Raw genomic sequence first — 22,753 nt, 5'->3', positions numbered from 1 at the left:
GTAGTATGTCGTCGCAGTCGGAGTCGCTATTGCTCCAGCGCTGCAGTCGCATGACTCGCTTGCGCTTTGGTGTATTGTCATCTGTAGACAAATCTGATGTATACCGTGCCAGGCCAAGTTTCCTTCGCCCTTCATAGTAGGTGTCTAAAAATTAAAAAAATATTGGAGCTTCGATATTGTATCAAAAAGGTGGTATGTGCTTACGGAATGTTCCTTTTACGCTTGCCGCATAGTTCAAAAAGTCAAGTCCGGGTGGATCCCCACGCCGCGCCAACCTTGCGGCTCTATCGGCAAGCATGTTTGGCCAAAGGCATTTGTCTCCACTGACCCATGTGCACGGCACTAACTCAACTTCTGTTTCTTTAAATTCTACCATCGCGTACATGTCTGAAATATAAAGTTCATCACAGAAGCATTAGTAAACACATCGAGACGTCTCAGCCGAGATCGCAAGCTAACTGCACTTACCGTAATTCTTGCATCGATGCGGCGATGTGGCGATGTCAACGGTTTAAACTAAAGCTGCACGTGCGTACTGCTTGTGCACGTGCATAAGCAATGTGCCGAAGACGTCGTTCCCTCCCCATTTTCCATCCCCCATGCCTCCCCCGGTACCCGTTCTCTCCCCCGTTTTTTCGCTCTTCCTAATGTTTTGATGTCGGTATGTTTTAGTTCGCGCGTCTGCCACGGCGCGGGTGTCTGCTGGTCTCATCAAGAGCTGTTCTTATTGGCTGCCTGCTGTGGCGAGCATGGGTTACGTTTCCGCGCCGATTCCGATGCTGCGCGCTCAAGCACGGTGCACGCGAGTTTAACGTACCCACGAGGCGCCGAATCGCGCATGCGCGCGCGCAGTGGTAGTAGATATCACCGCACGCCATCACATGGTTTAATCACGTGGGACCGACTCGCTGTCTTATTTTTATGGCTTCAAGGGTATTGCCGCGCGTGCCTTCCTCAGTTTTTCTAATAACGTTTATTGCCTCAGGGCATAATGGAATATGTAAAAATTAAAGGGGGTATTAAATGAAAGAAAAAAGGTTAGCTGTTCTAATAAAGTGCGAGAGAGAGCGATGATAAGGCCCTTGAAGATCAATGTATGAAGATGAGTTGTTCGGCGAAAGGCCCACCGCCGCCAGGCGCCGAATTCTCGTCGGCTTCAGTGCCGGGCAAACCAACACAAGTGGTGAATATCTGCCTCGTGATCTGGTGACTTGTAGACAGAACATCCTCGACGTTGATATAAATATCGATATTGCGGCCATGTTCGTGTCACCGCAGGTGTGAGGGCAACCCCGACCAGGATCCTCCGTGGCGCAACCTCCTCAGCGTGGGTAAGACCGCTGGAGAGGGTTACCGCACACGGTGGGATAAGAGCACGTGTGAGGCGCCGGAGGTGCTCCTTTCTTGTGAGAAGCAGAGTGGCATTATCCATAGTGAGGAAGCGTGTTATTGATGAAGATAGATTCGCCTGGCGGGTTGTAGAATCTGCAGAGGTTTGCGAACTGAGTAGGTTTTCTCCTCCATGCAGCAGATACACTAAAACAAAGAGGTGAGCAAACTACATACCATGCAAAATTTGCGCCCGAGTATTTTTTTGCGATTATTATGCTTTATTGGCCAGTCTGTACCCTTGTGGCAAATTACTGATATAGAAGTTTACTGCGTAGTATCTAAAACCTTACAAATTAAACCCTTTCAATATAAAATCTGCTTACTTCAGCTATGACGCCAAAATAAACATTGAAGATCGCATTTGCAACAATTGGCACTAATTTTATCGCGGCTGCTTTTTCCATCGACTGGCAACAACCATGTTTCACGCGCGGTAACCATGCCGTAACCATAAAGGCCATCCATCGACTTCACCACCACTTCACCCGTGTGGAGTTTCAGTGCCTCAATTCACGTGTTTTGTTTGCAGTTTCCGTCAGCCTACAGGTGAATAACTGAGCCGTTTTGCCCATTTTGCTTTTCGATGCACGCACTTCAGCGTGCCTAAAATCAAAGAGTAGCCCTACGCGCGGTCAAGAGCCTCGCTCAAAGCAAAGAGAGCCCTTCATAACTTTGGATGATATGGCTGCCAAAGCCCAATACGCGCGCCATCAACAGCATCGGCAAGTGCCGCTTCCGAAGACAATGCCACAGTAAGATGGGGCACTTTCTGTGACAGTCAGGATTAACAAGTGACTGCTGAACAGGGCATTAACAGATCAGCAACACTTCAGTTTGGTCTCCCAGAAGCGGTGAAGGCCGTTTCATCAGACGTGGAACAGGAAGTGAGCAGCTTCGCTTGCACTCCCGCTCCAGATTGCGACCCATTTGGTGAGCGTCAACCGAAGAGTTGTCCCAGCACAAATCCAGCCGCCGAGTCTGATGATTTGGCTGCAGCACTGCGGACGTGGGCCCTCAAAGAAAATATTTCGCAGCCTGCCTTGACATCCCTCCTTAAGCTTTTAAGTGCGTACTTCTCCGACATTTGCCTTCCAAGCGACGCTCGTACCCTGTTGCGCACACCGCGAGACACAAGGCATGTTTCGGCGCTCTCCTCCATGCCGCCCGGAGAATACTGTCACTTTGGTCTTCAGCACCAACTAAAAGCATGCTTTCCCAAAGAGTTCCTGGAAGCAGGTCTGTCTCTCGGTCATTTAATGTCGATGGGCTGGCTATTTCTAAAGGTTCTAGGTTGCAGTTATGGATCATTCAGTGTCTAGTCATTGAATCTCGCAGGGTTGCACCTTTTGTTGTAGGTGTGTTTGTTGGGAACTGAAAGCCAGATTCAGCCAATGACTTCTTCACTCTTTTGTAAAGGAGCTTAAGCAGTTTATTTCACGTGGCCTGAACATCAACGGTGAGGTTTTTCAGGTTTTGGTTGTTTTATTTGTGACGCACCAGCACGATCCTTTATTTTTTGCATTAAAGGCCACATGGGTTACTCTGGATACCCAAAATGCAGCGCAGAAGTCACTTATATAAGTAATAGGGTCGTCTTCTTTTCGAGAAGCTCTGAACTTCGAACTGACCAATCATTCAGGCATCAGAATGACCCAGACCACCACCACGATGTGTCAGTCATTACTTCACTTCCTGTTGACTGCATCACAAGTGCACCTCTAGACTACATACATTTACTGTGCCTAGGGGTGAGGAAAAAAATTGATGATTTTGTGGTTGGGTGGGCCACTAAGAGTACGTATTGGGCCTGCAGAGCGCAGGAAGTTGTCTGATGTGAACATCTCCTTAGCATCATATGTGGCTAGTGAGTTTGTTCGCAAACCACGGAGCATATCAGAGTCTGACCGCTGGAAGGCGACTGAGTTAAGACTTTTTATTTTACACAGGCCCAGTAGTATTCAAACCTATTGCTCCTTCTGCCATCTATTCTCACTTTCTTACCTTACACTGCGGTGCATTTCTTCTCGCCAGTCCTGCATTGGGCCATAACTTCTTTAGCACTTTTTGAAGATGTTTGCAAAGCTATATGGAGATGACCACATGTCATACAATGTTCACTATGTTTTTCATATTGCAAATGATGTGAGAATGCATGGACCGCTGGATTCATTCAGTGCTTTTGCCTTCGAGAATAACATGCAGTTCTTGACGCGCCTCCTGAAATGCACAGTGCTCCGCTTTCTCAGCTCTACAATCGTATCAAGGAGCGGGAGGAAACGGAGCCTATGGCCAGGTCAGTATCATCCACAGTCGAGCTTGAAAGGAATAACACAAATACTCCTCTACCTATTGGTTGCAGTGCTCCCATGTACAAGTGTGCAAAGGTTGATGATTTTAAGCTTGTAGCAGGGACAGCTGACAATTGCTGTATGGTGGCAGACTCCGTGATTCTTGGGGAAAGTTTTGCACACCTCACATCAACACGAGCTTCATGTGTAATTGGCCGAGAGCTCCTGATCAAGGAAAACGTTTACACTAAACCATTCCTCTCATCCCAAATTGGAGTTCTTTTTGTCTCTCAGCCGTCTGGTATAAAATGCTGGCCAATAGACAATGTCTGTAAGCTCATCAGGTTTCCGTACTGTGACCAATTAATTGTAATGCCACAGTTGCACACATATTAGCTTTCCACTGCATCATAATCGTCATCAGCCTTTCTATACCCACTGCAGGGCGAAGGCCTCTCCCATAATCCTCCAATTAACTCGGTCCTGTGCTAGCTGCATCCAATTGACCCCTGCGAACTTGACCTCATCCACTCACCTAACTTTCTGCCGCCCCCTGCTACGCTTTTCTTCCCTTGGAATCCAGTTTTTTATCCTAAGCGACCATCGGTGACTATCTCTTCGAACTACGTACCCTGCTCATTTCTTCTTGATTTCCACGAGAATGTCGTTGACTAGAGTTATTTCTCTGACTCCCTCAGCACGCCTCCTATCTTTTAACGTTACACCTACCATTTTTCGTTCAAACCCTCTGCGTGGTCTTCAACATAAGTAAAACCCTTCTCATTAGCCTCCATATTTCAAGGTGAGTACAGGTAAGATGCAACTGTTGTATATTTTCCTCTTGAGCGATACTGGTAAGCTGCTAGTCATAATCTGCAAGTGCTTGTCAAGTGCACTCCTTCCCAAACTTGTTCTTATTTCCTTTTCATGGTTCGGATCTGCGGTTACTACCTGTCCTAAGTACACATATTCGCCCACTACTTCAAGTACACATATTCGCCCACTACTTCCGTGCTTCGCTACCTAACGTAAACTGCTGTTCTTTCCCGAGGCTGTTGAACATTACCTTAGTCTTCTGCATATTGATTTTCAAACTTACCTTTCTACTTTTCATGTCTAGGTCATCAATCATTCTTTGTAGTTCACCACCTGAGTTACTTAGCAAGCAATGCCATCAGTAAATCGCAGATTACTGAGGTATTCTCCATCCACCCTTATCTCTAACTACTCCCATTCCATCTCTCAATACTTCCTCGGCTGTGATAGTACTGGGGAGATCGTGTCTCCTTACCTAACACCACCTCGATAGAAATTCATGGTAGAAAAACGGTAAACTTTAATCTGATGTTTCGGCCGGGGTCTGGCCATTGTCAAGGAATGCAAAAAGAAGCAGTCGGTCCTCATTTCTTACATACATGCACAATCCAAGAACACATGGCTATAACATTTTTCACTTGCTTCTTTTTCAGAATGGATGTGGCAGGTCCGTGGAATGTCTCTCATTAGCATTTCATGTCATGGCATCAACAGGTGGGCTGCTACTGTGATACAATAGTCAGCTTTCAAAGGTAATCAGTTTTGCTTCCAAGAGTGCATTTCCAACCAAATTTCAACCGCCTGGATCCTTTGACGTTCTTTCATTGCATAATTTTCAAGAGAACCTGTTCCTGCCGTGACATGATGACAGTCTGAGCTGTCATTGTTGCTCCTACAAGTGCTGCTGTTTGTTGCTCCCCTCTAAGTATAGAGGTAAGTACTGCTGGTGAGTGCAATTGAGAATTTGCCCTTGTGCTGTTCTCATTTCTCGCACTTATTTTTCTAGCTCTGAGAATGTCGACGAGACCAGGACTTCTGTGATATGCTGATATTCTTTGCTAACATGCCACCACAGTTCTAATGGTAGGATACAGCTCCGCGGCAACCATTTTCTAATCTCGCTGCTTGTTGCCTTGTTTCCTCAGGGTAGCTCTATAGCTGGGACCGGCTTGTTCTTAGCAGCTGCATAGCAATTTGCGCTGTGTAGCAGCAATTATTAAGGGTATTTGAAGACTGTTATTTAATCTGCCAACTCAGTACTGACATATAGGTAAGTTTAAGTGTTTAAGTTTTATTGTTTCACATATTTTCCACTTACTCTAGTGCAGTGCACTATATACAATGAGCTCATGCTTTGTGTTCATGCATTTTTCTCAGAAGTTCTCCTTACCACTGGGTTACTGCTGAGTCGGGTAGCATCTTGTCCCTTATGGCATCCCTGCAGCTACACATCCTTGTAGGAAAGCAGATAATTCTTTCTCAGTTATCTAGAACTTAGGATCTTGAAATATTTTCTGCACTGTGCTACATTTTGGCGATGAACCTTATGGCCAGAGTAATTTTGAAAAAAAAAGCCTTCTGTATTATGTCTCCTGGTTAATTGCAAGTATTGTAGACAGAGAGAGAGAGAGAGACTCTTTAATGGAAAATCAGAGAATTTTGCCGGCGTTTATATTTCGCTGACATGCTACTCTGTGTGGGTAGGGGAATTCGGGAGGGAAAGATTGAAAAAAGAATGGTGAGGGAAATAATGTAATTGAAGGGGGAGATAAAATACGGCCATTAAATATGTGTTAAGGTGCTTCGTGGAGTAATGATATAAAATCAAATAATGAAATGCATGATCCGACAAATGTGCTTATGGAGTTCACAGCTTGCAAAATGCCTGAGGGAAACATGCGAGGTGAATTTAGAGTTTGTCAAGGAGTCCAATGTTTTGTATTGTAGAATTGTATTGTAGGAATAAACATACACTCGCCAAAATGTGTTGAAAAAGAAAAATACGATGTTTTGGGGCCCGTACGGGTCCCTTGACGTCGCGTTTTCTTTTTTTTTTTTTTCAAAACATTGTGGCTAGTGTTTATTTCTACAATGTTCGCTCCTGGCCAGACGGTATCCGTCAAACCCTGGACTATAGTTGCAAGTATGTGGTGTAACCTACCCCTTCACAATTTGTTTCTTTTGTCTTGCAATGTGGATGTTGTAACCTATGCTAGTGACCGAAACCCCAGCACTGTGCATCACTTTACAGGCAAATGGTGTAATAGTGCGAGTTTCCTCCTCTCACTTATCTTGCATCGTTTTTTGCGTTGTACGTTTGGAAGTTGTCTGGGTATGGTGCAGCAACTTGTGCCATGCCACAGAATGAGCAGGTATAGGTTGCAGTTGTGCGGTAAATTTGCGTACTGTCACATATTTTGGAGTGTTATTTTAGCTTTCATTGGCGACGTTATTGCCTGTGAAGGTAATTTAGTACCTTGCACTGCATTATGGCAACATATGAGTAGGCTGGAAGTGTGCTGTTGCATTTCTTCATGAAACTATAGTCGCAAACATTATCCGTTATAATATATTGTCAATGCTCTGCAGGCCTTTGCTGTCCTGAGGTAATATATCTCGACAAACAGCAGTTATCACCGTTTTGGTTCTTTACTGAGTTGCTCAATTTTTCCTTCTGCCCTGTGCATTCAGGCTGGTGGGGATAATAACTATATATACTGCAAATACTTGTCTACCCCTGACAGTCATGGATATGCATTGATGCATAGAAGCAATTTAGCAGAAACTTGGAGTTGCCTATTTTCTAATAGTGTTTATAATAAAGAATGTTGAACATGACAAATGGCTTAGCCTTTCAAAAACAGTGCTTTGCTTTGGTCTACTTTTTTTCAGAAAATCATCCCAATTTTGGCTATAAGTCCAGCCATAAGAATACGGCTTGCCCCGATGCTGTGATGGTAGGACCAGCTTGAAAACCTAAGACTGGAAGCAGCATTAATTTCGTCAATAAAATTGCCATGAATGGGGTTCATTGTACTTCGTTGCCATTAGTTACTTTATAGAGGCATGCATCTCACATACTTTGGTGCGCATGTCTAATTTCAAGCATTTCATTGACTCATATAAGCAAATGGGGTCTGCTAGCTTTATTACTTGGCTGCGGTAGTCATGGATTGCTTCTTCTAAGTAGAGGCGTCACTTCCGAATGTCCTCTATAGATACACCAACGGATATCCGGCGCGGATATCCTTGGGAGATTCAAACAATTATTTTTGTACATCCGTTGGAGATTTGTGGGAGATCCGTCGGACGTCCGCTGATCTCCGACGGACATCCGTATATCCAGAACCGGACGTAGATCGAACGTCCGATGTATGTCCTGTAGTTGACTGGGGACCGTACAACAGAGTTACAGTTGTTTAGGGGACAGACCAAAAGGTTAATAAGTGCCTGACGAAGTCTGCCCCCTTTTGCTCCAACTCAGGAGCACAAGACATTAAAAGCAGAAGGCACAAAATTAGTGCATAATTCATAATCAGACATGATGAAACGCTTTATAGTGATGAATGCACCACATGGTACATGGTTCGAATCCGAGCTGTTGATGTAGGAACGCCAGATGCGTGAGTTCGCGCGCGAGCGCATACAAGGGAAGGCAGTCATTTCTATCATGTCACAGTGCGAAAGGTAGGCGAAGTCGCCGATTGTCGCCTGCAAAGACGAGAGGTCTCGTGTTTATCCGGCGTGCGTCGATACACAAGCCGGCGGCGTTCCCGTACGCGAAGCCTGTGCTAAGCACGTTCAGAGGGACTTAGCCCGCCGACTGGCCTTGTTTATGACATCGGTACTCCGGGCGCATGGGCCACAGGCATACTCGGAATAGTTCCCGGAATAGCTCGATTTGGAGCTCGTGGGACACTGAAGCAAAGACACTGCGTAATGGTACCGCAGAACAAGCCAAGTTTTTCGTCGAGCGCATTCTCCTGCGACACGGCGCCCCCGAAGTGCTCATGACGGGCAGGGGAACAGCCTTTACGGCGGAGTTCACTCAAGCCGTCTTGAAGTACAGCCAGACAAGCCACCGCCTACCACCCACAGATGAACGGACTCACGGAACGTCTAAATAAATCTATAGCGGACATGCTCGCCATGCACAACGATGCAGAACGCAAGACCTGGGACGCAATTTGCCGTGCGTGATTTTTCCGTAGTACAACACGGCCATCCAGGAGACAACCAAAGCGACCCCTTTTAAGCTTGTGTATTTCAAGGGACCCGAGACAACACTTGACGCAATGCTGCCGCACGTAGCAGAAGACAACCTCGACGTCGCCGCCTGCCCGCAGCGTGCAGAGGAAGCCCGACGATTCGTACGGCTACGTTTTAAAGACCAACAGCGCACCGACACCCAATGATACAACTTACGGTTACGCCACGAACAGTACAGGCCAGGAAATCAAATTCGGATATGGACTCCAATTCGCCGTTGTGGCCGTGAAAAGTTACTGCGCCGATACCTCGGGCCCTACAAAGTCCTTCGGCGCATAGGACAACTTGATTATGAAGTCATCCCCGACGGCACGACCACATCCCAGTGGCGCCGGGCGCGTCCAGCAATCGTCAATGTGGTGCGCCTGGCGATGCCTTTTTAAGGGGGAAGTAATGCTGCAAATGATTCGTCCTTATGGGTTCTTTTTTGACAGCTGCCGGCATGCGGCCTTATCATTCTGATTCTAGCCCGAGGATCGATTCTGTCCCTTGTTTTTGTTCATGCTCGTTGTTGTGAGATGCTGCTTTATCACCTCTTTGTGCTCGCGCAAGATGCCTTGACAGAAATCTATAAGATTCCTGTCACTCACATGTGTTTCTGCAATGTTCCAGATTACGCTAGTCACGTCGTCTGCGGATTTATCTTGATATTTTCTTGCCGCCTTTAAATTCATCTTTGGCGCGTGCGACGTTCATTCGGAGATCCATGACCGCAGAACACGATTGTTGCTATCGCCGCCGCCGATTGCTTAGTACTTCTGCGGGCGCAAGTCAGCCCAATAGAGTCGATTCATTTGAAGATTGTCTTCTCATTTGTTGGCAACAGCATTGTCACCAACACGTGACATTATGAATTTAACCTTGAAAGCATAGCTTGGGACTATAAATAAAATAGACCATGCTGAGCAAGTGCACATTTTCCCATCTGGAGAACTTAGATAAGTTGGCTAGGCTCTTTTTGCGGGCAGTTTGTGAAGTACTGTGTACATAGAGGTTTAGATAGAAATATGCGGTTGGAATTGCATATCATGCCAATATTGTTCATTGCTAATGATAGTTATTCGGCCATGAGGCAAGTCTGCGAGAAAGAGGCAAATGAAGGCTGAGATATTAGAGGCATTTGGCACGAAACGCTGTAGCATATTCTACACATCAAAGTTCTATTCTGCTGGTAATATGTTTGGGTTGACATTGGGAAGTTGTTCTTTTTCATTCACAGAAAGAGATATGAAACATTATGAAGGAAGAGAAGCACTTGTATTACACAGACTTTATTTCTGTTTTACGTAGATTCAGATTCCTGAAGCCCTGTACATAATTCGCCTCCAAATATCTTCCTGCACTCTCCATGTCGACTACATTCGCTAAGGGAGCAATTAAAGTATTGAATATATTTTGTATGCTCCCAGGATAGAGGTTCCCGGAAATAAAATAAATGATATAGGTAATCATTATGAGACATGTAAGGGACCGACGGTCACAACGGATTAGCACGGGAAGTCTGAGAAAGTGTGTGGCTACCAGCCCAGCTGCTTTTTGTTCTCGTAGCATGAGTAGACGCAGGGGATACACACATCACGCGGGCCCCGATGGAACGCTGTAGCGAACGCCTAACAATAGCACTACACTCGTGAGCGTGCCGTGACAGGACCGCTGACCGCTCTGTTCATTTCTGTTTTTTCTTTTTTTTGTATACCGGGTTGAGCGCGCTGTCTCGACCTCGCGGGGGCAGGTGAGATGCTCATTCAATGCAAGCGCCCAATGGAGGGACGTGATTCTAGGAGTTTTGCCTTTACTTTTTTTATGAGAGAGAGAGGGTTTAGGCCTCTTAAAGTTGAAGGGGGCGCTGGAAGTCGGAACGAACTAGTGTTCCTGTATATACAGGAACACTAGAACGAACTAAAGCCCCTGATAATTTGAAAGCAGCGACACTCTCCTCCGCGCCGCGCTTTCCTCCTCGATTCTCCTCGCGCGCCGGCGGCGAGCTCTGCGCACGACACGCTTTTTCTCCTTGGCGCCCGCCGGCCGGCCGCAGCAGTGAGTGAAGCGCGAGCTTTTGGGCCAGGTCTGCGCTCCAGGTGTGCAAAAACGTTTTGAAAAATTGCGAGAAAAGCATTGAGAATGCCGAAAGTAATGTTCATGAATTGATTGGTTTCTTCTTAGAACTGTTTGAATGGGGAATACTGATAAACAAAGCTTTCAGGCGAGTTCTGTGCTGCAGACACTTTTTAAGTCACATGATAAGGTGTTTTACTTTGTGCACCTAATCTAGTACTGCCTCTGACTTTGTGTTTGTTCTTTTAGAGCTTGACATCTGTCACCGCGGTAAAACTTCGGAAAACGATCCAGGCTGGCGCTTTGAACTTCAAGATCAGAGGTCAAAGCTGGACTTAGTCTATTTCGCTACTGTCGAGCAATCTGTCTAAGCATAGTATATGTCACGTGATCAACCATCAGATTGGATTATTGGTTAATTGTACATGTATTTTGATCAATTACTGGGCCAAATTAATTGATATTTAGTAAATTGCAATTAAAATCTAAATTTTAGCTGCAACATCGAACCGTATACCGTTGGAAAGCTTAGGCCAAGTGTAATGACACTGTGCTAGTTAGCGATCCGCAATAATCTGCGTTAATTAGTTAATTTTGTATAAAACCAAACTTTGAGCTGTTCTTGCCGCTTCGAGACAAGGAAAAGGTTTGCCACGGCTGTCTTGATATGATGCTGATGGAGGAATTAAATAATTTTATGAGTACGCGGCCACTCACTGACTTCGCGTGTGGTTAAAAGACAGCAGGGTACGCTGGGAGAAGTGGTGGGCCTTATTGCCGACACACTGAAGTTCTGGGTCAAGCATGCTGTGGCCTCATGCGCTATGTAAAAGAGCGTAATTTCATTGAACGCAACAATCAAATAAAAAACAGGGGGCACATAAGTCTTCAACGTGCGGAAATGAGAAAGCATATAACTGCCAATTCACTATCGCTATCCTATCTATCACTATATCTACTAATGCCGTCAAGTGACCTGTCATAACTGTCGCTATTCGCAACTAACACTATCACCTCACTATCTGGGCCTATTACTATCGTTTACTATTAATATCCGTAACAGTCACCATCCTTAGCTATCACTATTCATAAACATCCCTATTTAATCTGATGCCGTCCAATGACCCATTGATATACTTCAATTTTCATTGACTCACGTTGTCAGTCATATCTCTATTACCTCATAATATCTGACGAGACAACTATACATTTACTTTTAATTCTTATACTTTCTTATTTTCTTATAAGTGAAGGTGGGAAAAGAGCTAGCCACAGAAATAACTGACAACTATCAGCGCGAGGTTCATTCTCTGTCGAGGAGGCTTCCTTTGCTTCAGTGCAGGTCAGTGAGAGAAAATTGATGGAACTGCGTTGGGCCTCAGTTTTTTTTTTCGAGTTCGTGTAATATTGGCGGCTCAAACCGGTCTTCAGTGAAATGTAGCTAGAACATAGAACGATGAGTTAATCACTCAGGCTAGGTGCAAAAAAAAAATCTTGCATACAATTGAAATGAGTAATATGTTACAGTTCAAAGAATTGTTGCTCGCAAAATGGTCCCCTATTTTTACATCATAACTATAATCATTATTGATTGTTTAAGTTTCGTGAATACAGAAAATTGATGCAATGATTCCGGCTGATTTGACATTGATGGGAAAACGTTTCTCGCAGTAAATGAATGCGCGGAATCGCGGTTTTAGAGCTCCAGCTTTCAAAGCGAAGGTAACCTGCCAACGCCTAGTAGTCATGGTCAAAGTGAAGCGTGTGTGATCATGTGAACACCCCTTGCACATTGGCCGTATCCCTGATAAAACGAACCCATACTTTTTAACCCACGCGTGCGTCGAAGCATGGCAAGATACATTCAAGAATTGACAAAAAAAAAATGCCGTACGACCTAACTAGTGCAGATTACCCGCAGTACCTCGGGTTTACTTGCTAAAGAGTTCTTCAGGGCCAGCATTCATTGCTCCTGAGTAATCGACGCACACTACAAGTACAAGCTGGAAACACTAGCTCCTCTACAAGCCCCGATTTTGATTTTTAGTGAAGGAGGTCAGGGATCCTAGCATAATCACGACAAATGCAATCGAGAGACTGTACTTTTCCAGTTATCACTGACAGCAAAAAGCAATTATAGTGCCGTATTTCTGACTACAGAAGTCGACAGCGTGTGAAATGATGGAGCCTTGGAGCCCCGTAGAATATTCAGCATGCTGCGGAGGACAACCTTATTTTTATACAATGACCATGTTGCAGCCGCAAAAATATTGAGGAGCAAGCAGGAATAGAAAACGCAGCGTCAGGTGACGCGTTACGGGGAGTGAGGCGCATTACGTCGCAAAGAACCCTGTTCTTTCTAGGAATAAACTTTTTTCGACTAATCTTGTGAATCCATTGACTCTTGCGCAAGCCGTCACGCTTGCCTTGAGGTATCATGAATACCGCATAACCATCTTCAGGCCGCTTGCTGCAGTTGTACGCGCTACAGCACGGCATAGAGCTTGCACGCTGCAATAAAACCACAGCGCGCAATATTCGCTCGCCGAGAATAGGAGAAAAATGGCGCGAAGGATAAAGAAAACACAAAGAAAACGCCGGACGCGCGTTGGTTTCCAAGGGCAACGGCAGGGAGACCAATCGTCGCTCAGGAAATCGGGCAGAGAGCCGGCGAAGGGTCGCGCAAGGGGCAAGGAGGAGGCGAGGAGGTAGCGCGGCGGCAGCAAAGTTCAATCGTTGGCGTAACTTTCAAAGTATCAAGGGGTTTTAGAACGAACCAATCAGGTTGATGTTGGTTGTGATTGGTCGTTGCAGAAATTAGGGCTGGACCTAAGGGGGTTAAAACCGAGCCTGATGGAACGGTCCGGCGTTCCGGACTAGGTTTTGATGCTCGGCATCGTCGGCTATGCCGAGGTGGGAATATTTCCCTTTTAGCCGGTTCTAACCTGTATCTCTGCTGTAAATGTTGTAAATATTTTGTGTGTGCATAAAATTCAGTTTTTCTTCTCACCAACTCCTGCCCTCAAGTCTTCGCTCATACCGTCTCCGACGGGGCGCCTCTGGCGCAAGAAACCTCCACTGCAACATGTATATACCGTCTCTGGCGGTGCACCCCTGGTGCACAGGGCTAAAGAACCACCATCGGAACTTAACTTCGCTGGCGCAGTCGTACAGGATGTCTCTACGGGCCAAGTAGAGACAAAGTAAGACAGCGAAGAAGACGGAGGAGGAGCAGGCGGCGAGAAGCGGCAGCAAAGGAAACCAGGAGAGGTAGCAGCAAGGACCAGAAGAACGGACCAGGGACGCGGTACTGCAGCCGGTTAGGAAACGCAGCGCGTCAGTCAGCGGCTGGTCTACGCAAGTTGGCAGCAACGCTCCCAAGGCCCGAGGCGAGCGGCAGCGCATCGCAGGCTCCACGGAAGGTGGCGGTGGACGTCGATACGGGAGAGTGTTCAAAGGAGATCAACACATCCAAACCGTGAGTTTTTCCGGTCCCATTGTTCGTGCCTCTGTCTGCGTTCGAGCCGGTTGGGCAGTTTTAAGGGTGCGTGGGTCCGCATGGATAATTTCTGAGTTTAAACCTAGGTAGAGGAAAACAAGTAAAAATGCACAAAAGGTTAATTTGGTAGCGGAACAGGCGCGGTGAAAGGAGCTGCAGGCAGAATTGCAGAGGCTAAAGCGAGGAAATGCGCTCAGTTCCGAGTGCTGTATGCTCGATTTTAACCGCGCAATTGAAGTTGAAATCGCGGAGCGCCATGAAGCTGATCGGAAGATCGCTATAGCAACACGGTGGATGAGGGCACTGGGCGCACAAATGCCCAGCATAGCGCCACTAGTTACACCACCAGAGCCGGAAAACAATTGCTCTTTGAGTGAGCATAATGCGGCTTCTCCAGCGCCAAGTGATAAAGAGGAAAGCGGCCAGGTATCGGCAAAATGCGAGCCAGGTCCCCATGAAACAGATTCGGCGTTGCCTCAAAAACAACCTCAGGCAAGCTCAGAGAAAGAGCGGTTCGAACAGCGAGAACCTGTCGCGGACAACCGATGTGACCTCGTGGAGCTAGCGAGAGGTGGAAATACCTGGCAGGTGCAACGGCGCCCTGCGCTTGGCATATTGCATGAAGTGTCCTGTACTACTGTCCTCAACAGCAGCTCCCCTTTCGAGGATACGAGTGGAGAGGGATCAGTAGGACAGAACGTAACGAGGGCTGTGCAAGTTTCAAACGCACCCGACGAAAGCCTGACCGCGTCGTCCGAGGACAAAGCATTGTCGCTAGACAATATCGAGTCAGGCGAAAGGAAGGTAGCTCCTGTAGTATCAAGGTTCGACGTTGCCACGGAGCCGGAAAATGTCTGTCAAGCAGGGCAAGATATTGGGAATGTTAGTGGGGCAAAAGGCGCCCATCGAAGTAAAGTGCAAGTAGACAGGTGCGTAGCTCATATGATTTTACTGCCTACCGACAACACCAAGCTATTACTTCTGTGGAAGGGGCCCTTCGAGATCAAGGAAAAGAAAGGTGAGGCAGACTACGTAATCGAGACGCAGTCTTAAAAGAACGCGCTTAAAAGATACGAGGGGCGAGAAAGCCAGCCAAGAGAAAGGGTATGCCACGCGGTCTGCGGCATCACTGAATCGGACAGCGATGGAATTATTCTTATTCCGGCTTGTCAGAAGACAGAGGGCGAACAAGACGTGAAGCTTTCTGATAGCTTGACGGTGGATGAACGACAGCAGCTTCGAGGTGTAATTTCAGAACACGCTCGCATTTTCTCCGACGTTCCGGGAAAAACGGACTGGGCTGAATGTCGGTTAGAGCTCACCACCAGCACTCCGGTGCACGTAAGGCAATACCCCCTTCCATTCGCGACGAGACAAGGTGTCGATAGAGAGGTGCAGCAGATGGAGAAACTCGTAATAATCGAGAAATCGCAGTCCCTAGTCATTTTGGTGAAGAAACCCGACGGCACGGACCGGTTTTCCATCGATTTCCGGCGCCTGAACGACGTCTTAGTCGCCGATTCGGATCCCATGCCCAGAGCTGACGCGGTCTTCGCTACGGCCGGAGAGAAGAAATACTTCTCCAAGGTGGACTTCGTCAAAGGGTATTGGCAAATTCCGTTCATCGAAGAGTCCAAGTCCAAGACTGCGTTTTCAACAACTGCGGGGTTCTTCCAATTTTGTTTTATGCCGTTTGGCATAAAGACAGCCCCCGCAGTATTTTCCAAGTTGATGCAGAGAGTTGTGGAAGGAATTCCGTGAGTGCAACACTATTATGACGATGTCCTGGTTGCCAGTGCTACGTGGGAAGAGCGTCGCTCTTCGCTACGACAGCTGTTTGCAAGGATCCAAGCAGCTGGTCTGACAGTGCGACCCAGAAAAATGCTAGTTCGGGATGGAGAACATCGAGTTCCTCGGGCATCGCATCGGTAGTGGTGAACTCGCGCCACTTGGAAAAACGCTGGAGAAGATTCAGGCGGCACCAACCCCTCTAACAAAGCGTCAGGTACGAGCATTCCTCGGTTTGAGTTGATATTACCGCGACTTCATTCCAGACTATGCTCGAATAAGCGAACCTTTCACCCAGCTCACGAGGAAGGGCGAGAGCAACGTCGTAAAGTGGACCCCGGTCCACCAGGAACCACATGTAATCACGGGACCTGTATATGTGACCCGAGCGTCGCCGCCGGCACCGCATTTTCAGACCGCAAGCTGCACCAGAAGGACCGTTGCCTTCGAGTGCCTCCCGTCTGCGTCGTCTCAGTGATGGACTGCCACCGCGCTCCCCGGTCAATTGTATGTTCGAAACTGCTGTGAACTTTCTTTCCCTTACTGTTACTTGAATTGTTACTTCCATCCCGGAAAAGCATGACCCTGTATACGTAATTCGAAGTATTTAATTAGATTGTTTCTTCACCCATGTCGTTGCCTTTTAGAATGTAATTGCTTCCCTCTAAATGTTGTCTGTATTTCTCGTTCTGAGCCTATAAACCTCTTCTTATTGTTGTTAAGTCAACGCGTCTTCGTCTCATTCTCCACGTTTGCTTACCGGCTACGCCGGGCATCGAACGACCACCCCCCTCTTTTGTCATGTCTCGGTGATTACCGAGCGCGTGACACCCGCCAATTTCCAGAACATTCTACCTCAACGTGGCAGGTTTGGCTAGACTCGGAGCACTTGATGTAGTTTTTGGCCATGATGATCTCGACACCCCCCCCCCCAAAAAAAAAAAAAAATATATATATAAAGAAAATAAAAAAATTGGCACTTAAATACTCAGTTTCATTAGGTTTTTCTTCTCCTTCGCCTCCACATGCCTGAAAAGTCTATTTTCGATCTATCAATACACTTGAAATCTCGCTGCGAGCCATTCTTAAATGGAATAGAAAGCTACTGGTCTTTAGTGGAGGAAGACATGTCAATTTTGACATGTAGAGGCAGATACTATCGGAATCGACGTAACGATATTAGTACAGGTTATACGGCTTAGATTTAGAGAGCGTACCACTTAAAAGGTTCTTTCCACTTATTATCCTGCTCCTTAGCACGGAATTACCCTGGCATTGGATGTGGCAAGCAGTGCACACCGAAGAGCTACTGAGTCCCATTCATGTCGATAATTGTTTGGCTCGCAAGTTCACTTATTTACACATGTTTTCGGAGTGGTGATATATCATTTAAAAAAAATGTACCATTTTCCTTTGCCTTGTTTACAACGCTCAGCTCCCGCTTCCCTGAAAGTATTATCGGCAGGTAAATTGCCTCTTTCTGAGGCTGCAAGCATTGCATACACTTTTCGAACACTTTCATTTTATCACGAAGGTTCTTTTTTTTTGCTAGTATGGTTTGGCTGCAGGGTTTAACGCTCCAAAGCGACTCAGGCTATGAGAGACGCCGTAGTGGAGAACTCCGCAAATGTCGGCCACCTCGTGTCCATTAAAGCGTTCTGACATCACACTGTACATGGGCGCCTTGCTTTTCGCCTCTGTCGAAAAGCGGATGGCGCGGCCGGCTTTGATTCCGCTTTCTTGGGTACGACAATCGAGCGCCCTAGTCACTCATCCACAAGGGCTGGGATATCAATAAATTCTCACAGCTCAAATGAGAACTCCACCGGAAATCAAAATATTCACGCAAGCATTACCACCGCCAAAATAATTTCGTAAATAGGCGCTTGCAAGAACATAGAATTTTGTAAGAAATGCGACATGAAAACGAACAGGAAGTAATGAAGCGCAAAGATTAATAGCCTTATTTGTGCTGAAATGAGTAAAATCACTTTCATTGCCAAAATTAACGAGTCTGTAGAGACGTTGTAGTTACCGAGCTTTGTTAGGTGCGTGGATAGTCTGCGTACCAAGAATCAGCACTACCGTTATCGTCCCGGCACCTCTTGCTGACAAGCAGCAAGAGGTGCCGGTTGCTTGGAGTTGTGTAGGGTAACTGCGTTTCCATCATTTTCCGATATGTGCATCCCCAGAATTCAGAGGCTTGATACTTCTGGCACTTGCAAGCCGTTCACTTTCATCTTAATGTTTTGCAGCTGATCTCTAATGGTCAGAACCTGTGACTACGTTTTTGAGGGAGCATTATACACCCACTCTATTATTGATTTACCATACTTGGCCCGTTACCCCTCGCAGTGTTTCTTCAATCTCTCTTTTGCTTCCTGTTTCTATCCATAGGATTTTGGTGTTTGCTTATAAGAGCCCTAATCGTGAGATTTTCTCCAAATATCGGGCTATTAGAATAAGCGCAATGTCGAAAAGGAAAGATGATGGACTGATTTTTATGACGCAAGGACAAGGGCATCTTGGGCAAAATAGGGTTAAACACTAGAAAAGGAAATGTGATAGAAATGATCCTTGAGGGGTGTCCTGCTACAGAGATTAAATGTTCGGGATTTTATGGAGGCCAGCTGGATGTTGGCTGTCGTATTAGGTTAGAATGCTTTTATGTCGCGTCAAAAGAACTAAGTCAGACATTTTAGCACGTAGTTGGTGTTTATGAACTTTGTAAACACCGAGCGTCGCAAACAATAACATCAAAATCTAAAAAAATAGAGCTCTGCGTTCTTAGAAACATGCAAGGAAGTGAGAAGCCGTCTGTCTAACTGCTCATTGTGTTTGGTTCTAGACGTTCTTCCAGGAACTGACATTAAAAAAAAAAAAGTGTGCTGACGCACCTGACATTCTCATGGCGGGGTTGATAAATTAGCTGCACTTCGCAGTGAGCGAGAATGCATTCATCTGGGCAGCATTATTCTGCTCTACAGTCAGAGACAGGAATATTCCGCTATGGATATCCCGCAGGCTTTTAACTAAAACAAATGCGGTTGGTATAACTCGCTGAAGACGGCGTAAACAAAGCTTAAAAAATTCATCCCTGCAGTTTAGGAACAGCCGGCGAAAATGCGTAAATCGGTTCGTGTCGGCTCAACCAACTGCGAGTTTTGCATGTAATCGATCTTAAACATTAATGCCAGTTATTAACGACTGTAGTAACCAAGTGTCTAAGCGAAACATTTGAATTATTATAAACAGGCGTCCTTAAAGCCAGTCAGAGTAGCAGTGCTTGCGCGCGTATGAAGAAAAATAGATATGAGAGTAAAATGAAATGTTCGTTGTGCCATTAAGCCCCCTTCTCTCATTTTGTGCCTCACGACTGTAAAGACCTGAACATTTGCTGCTTCGACAGCCCTAGGCCCTAAATCATGCGCGGCCAAGTTTGCTAAAGGGTAGCATGCCACTTCCACTCCAGCTTAACACAGCCGGCTACTCTTTCCCGTCCCATGATTCACAATATAAGCACGACAACGTTGGAGGACCCGTTGTGCAAAAATCCTTGTGTTTCGGCATTGGCGTTGCCGCCGGGATTTTGAACGGAGATTCATGGATCCGGCTCAGGCAGGTTGTTATTGGGAGATGGCATGATCGCGTACTGATTCGACAAACGATTGCCTGACGTAAGCACACCACGTGATATACCACTTTTGGAAAAAGGTCTGGTCGCTTATTCGAGGTGGGATCAGAACCAATCTTCTAGGGTTGGTTGATCCTGAGTAAGGCACCGTACTCGCAGGCCTCGCAGGCACTTTCGGAAGGCTTCGTAGAGCGAGGCTTTATATCTTTGCCGAGTAGCGCCTCACGACCGGTAGCTGGAAAATTTGGTAGCTTTGGAGTGTATGATAATATGAAAACGCGAATATTAGAGACACAACGTAAGGAATTGGTAATGAAGTGAATGGAGAAATTCCGCGCGAATAGACCATCGACGGGGGAGCCGCAGACGGGAGCCAATAGGGAGTTTAAGAATTGGTTGACGGTATCCGTTAGGAGGATATGGGGATAGCGGGGCGCATGCACAGAACTCTATATCGCCCCTTGGAACCTTGCGCGAGGGGGCGACGCTAACCCAAAACACGTGAGAAAGCGGGCCCCCAAACGCTATCGAAAAGCCGGATATGGTCGGGCAAGATGGAGGCGTCCAGCGAAGCGGAGGCCACACGACTCCCCCAGTTTGTTCTATCACTCCATTATGTCTCGCGTGAGCCGCAAACGTGTTGGGAACGAAGCCTTTTACTTGTCCGATGATGACGGCACCACAAAAGTCTGGCGACAAAACGTCTAAAACGTTAAGATTTCTTGCTTACTGACACTTGCTGGTCTTTGCGAGTAAGCGTTGCTCGGTCACCATAGTGACAAAATGTCGGAAAGCGCCGGATGTTCTAACATCTTTGTTTAGTTAAGAAAAAGAGGTCCACCGTTTGTTGAATTTCATATATCTTGTCGCATATTTCCACCATTACGTTTAAAAGGGGACGCTCTTAATCCATCCATTCACCCCCCGGACGCGCCGATACGCCTATTGTAATGCTCTCGCGTATGCACATCTGTCGCAAGCCCCCGCATTTATGGCCAACCGAGGCACGGGATACCCTTTACGGTTACCCGTCGTCCCTGTATGAAGTTTGAGAATACAAGTAAAGGTTCGGCCGGTCAACCCGTGAAGTCTGTGTGTCGGTGTGTGACTGAGGATAAGTTGAGGACAAGTCACTTTGTTTGTCAAACAATTGGATATTTATAGATAGTAGTCCAAATTACACTGTATAGTAATGAAAAACGCAATGACACGATAAGGACTAAACACGACTCAGTAAATGGCAAAGGGAAAACGACAATGAACAAAAACGTTACGATAAAAGAATACGATAAATATAGCAATGAAAGTATTCCAGAAGTAGAGGCACGGGTTATACAGAAAACACAGCGTAAAACACTAAGCCAGATCAACGTTTAAACAAAGGCAAAAACAATATGCGATTAACCGACAGTCTGTGCCAAAAAGGAATTCTCACAGCTTCCTTGTTCGATCAGGTGTCGTAGTCGCAGGGTTGATCGGTAGCGGCGGCCGTACAAGGTGAGGAGAAACGATGAGTTGATCGTGGGCTTGGTGAAAAACAAAACAGTTTCCCAGAGCGAGCAGCCCCGAGAAAGGCCCGGAAGACTGAATTTTCCCAGAGCGCACAGCGGCGGCCTCGTTGTGGTCTCCCTTTTTATACTCTCGGCTGGTTGCGCTGCTGCCCTCGTCAAGGACGCGCGCTTGCCGGTCGCTGCGCCGGAGATTCATGTCGAAGCATGCTTGGATTAGCGAGAAGATCCCGTAAGTTCTGCTCCATATGTGAGGCAGGAGATCCCGTAACTTCCGCGCTATATGTGAGGCAGCTTGTGAGACTGCCCCTCACTGAAGAAAATAGTCTTGGAATATTCTAGACACCCGCAAGCGCCGAATCTTGGTGAGCGACGTTATTGCGCCCCATGAGGAGTGCAGTGAATTGGGTCCGTCTGTTGCACTGAAGATCGTTCGCCACTCACTACGGTTCGTGACGCACACCATATACGCACTGATCAGAACCCACACAGCACCACAACACTCGGCAGTCATGCCCGGATATCAAGGAGGAGGAGGAAAGGCAGCGAGGTACAAATATGCAGGCACATAATATACGATTTCATTACGCCAATCAAAACAAAATGCAACTAGGCAGTAGAGCACAAATATACTGACACATAATGTACCACTTCATTACACCAGTGAAAACAACGCAAGTAGGCAATAGTGCAAGTTGAACGACTATTCCAGCCGGCTCATGTAATCTGCTCCACACTGGTCAGTCCCTCGGAAATGTGTACATCCTCGAGAGACTGTGTCTGGGAGGGCCTAGGAAGCTCTATCTCTCCAGCATCTGTGTCTTCTTCTGCCGACATTACTGCACCGACGGCTGCCACGATGATGCCGTCTTTCCCTTGCTGGTATTTCGTTAGCATTATGATATGGAATATTTTTGTGACATTGCCTGAATCCACTTCATAGTCGACATCGCCTCTACGGCTGATGACCGAAAAAGGCCTCTTCCATTGCATGAGCAGTATATTCCATTCTGTGGATAGAAGAATAAAAACCTGCTCTTCCGGTTTGAGTGAGCGTTTATGACTCTTAATATCGTAGTAGCGGCTTTAAGCTCTTCGTGGGCAAGTTTACAGGTATTTTCCAGTCTGTGCCATAGAGCAAGGACGTACTCGTACGTAGTTCGCAACTCGTCAGGGATGGTAGCATTAGTCAAAAGCTCTCTGAGTGCAGTCAGAGGTTTACGCACATTTCACCCATATAAGAGTTCGAATGGGGAAAAGCCGAGGCTTTCATGGGGTACTTCCCTGTATGCGAACATGAGTGCAGCCAGGTAGCGATCCCAATTGGTTGGTCTCTCCTGGCACATGCGCTAAAGTAATTGTTTAAGCGCGCCGTTAAACCGTTCGACTAGGCCATTCGCTATCGGGTAGTAGGGAGGGGCATCCAGCTGTTCTACTGACAAAAAACGGCTAACCTCTCATTTTTTCGGGCATAAAATTAATGCTCCTGTCACTGAGGATCTCC

Source organism: Amblyomma maculatum, chromosome 3 (genome assembly GCF_055883805.1).
Source record: "Amblyomma maculatum isolate TAMU_Amacu chromosome 3, ASM5588380v1, whole genome shotgun sequence".
In the NCBI taxonomy this organism is placed as follows: domain Eukaryota; kingdom Metazoa; phylum Arthropoda; class Arachnida; order Ixodida; family Ixodidae; genus Amblyomma; species Amblyomma maculatum.
Note: the sequence above shows the minus strand (reverse complement) of the source record.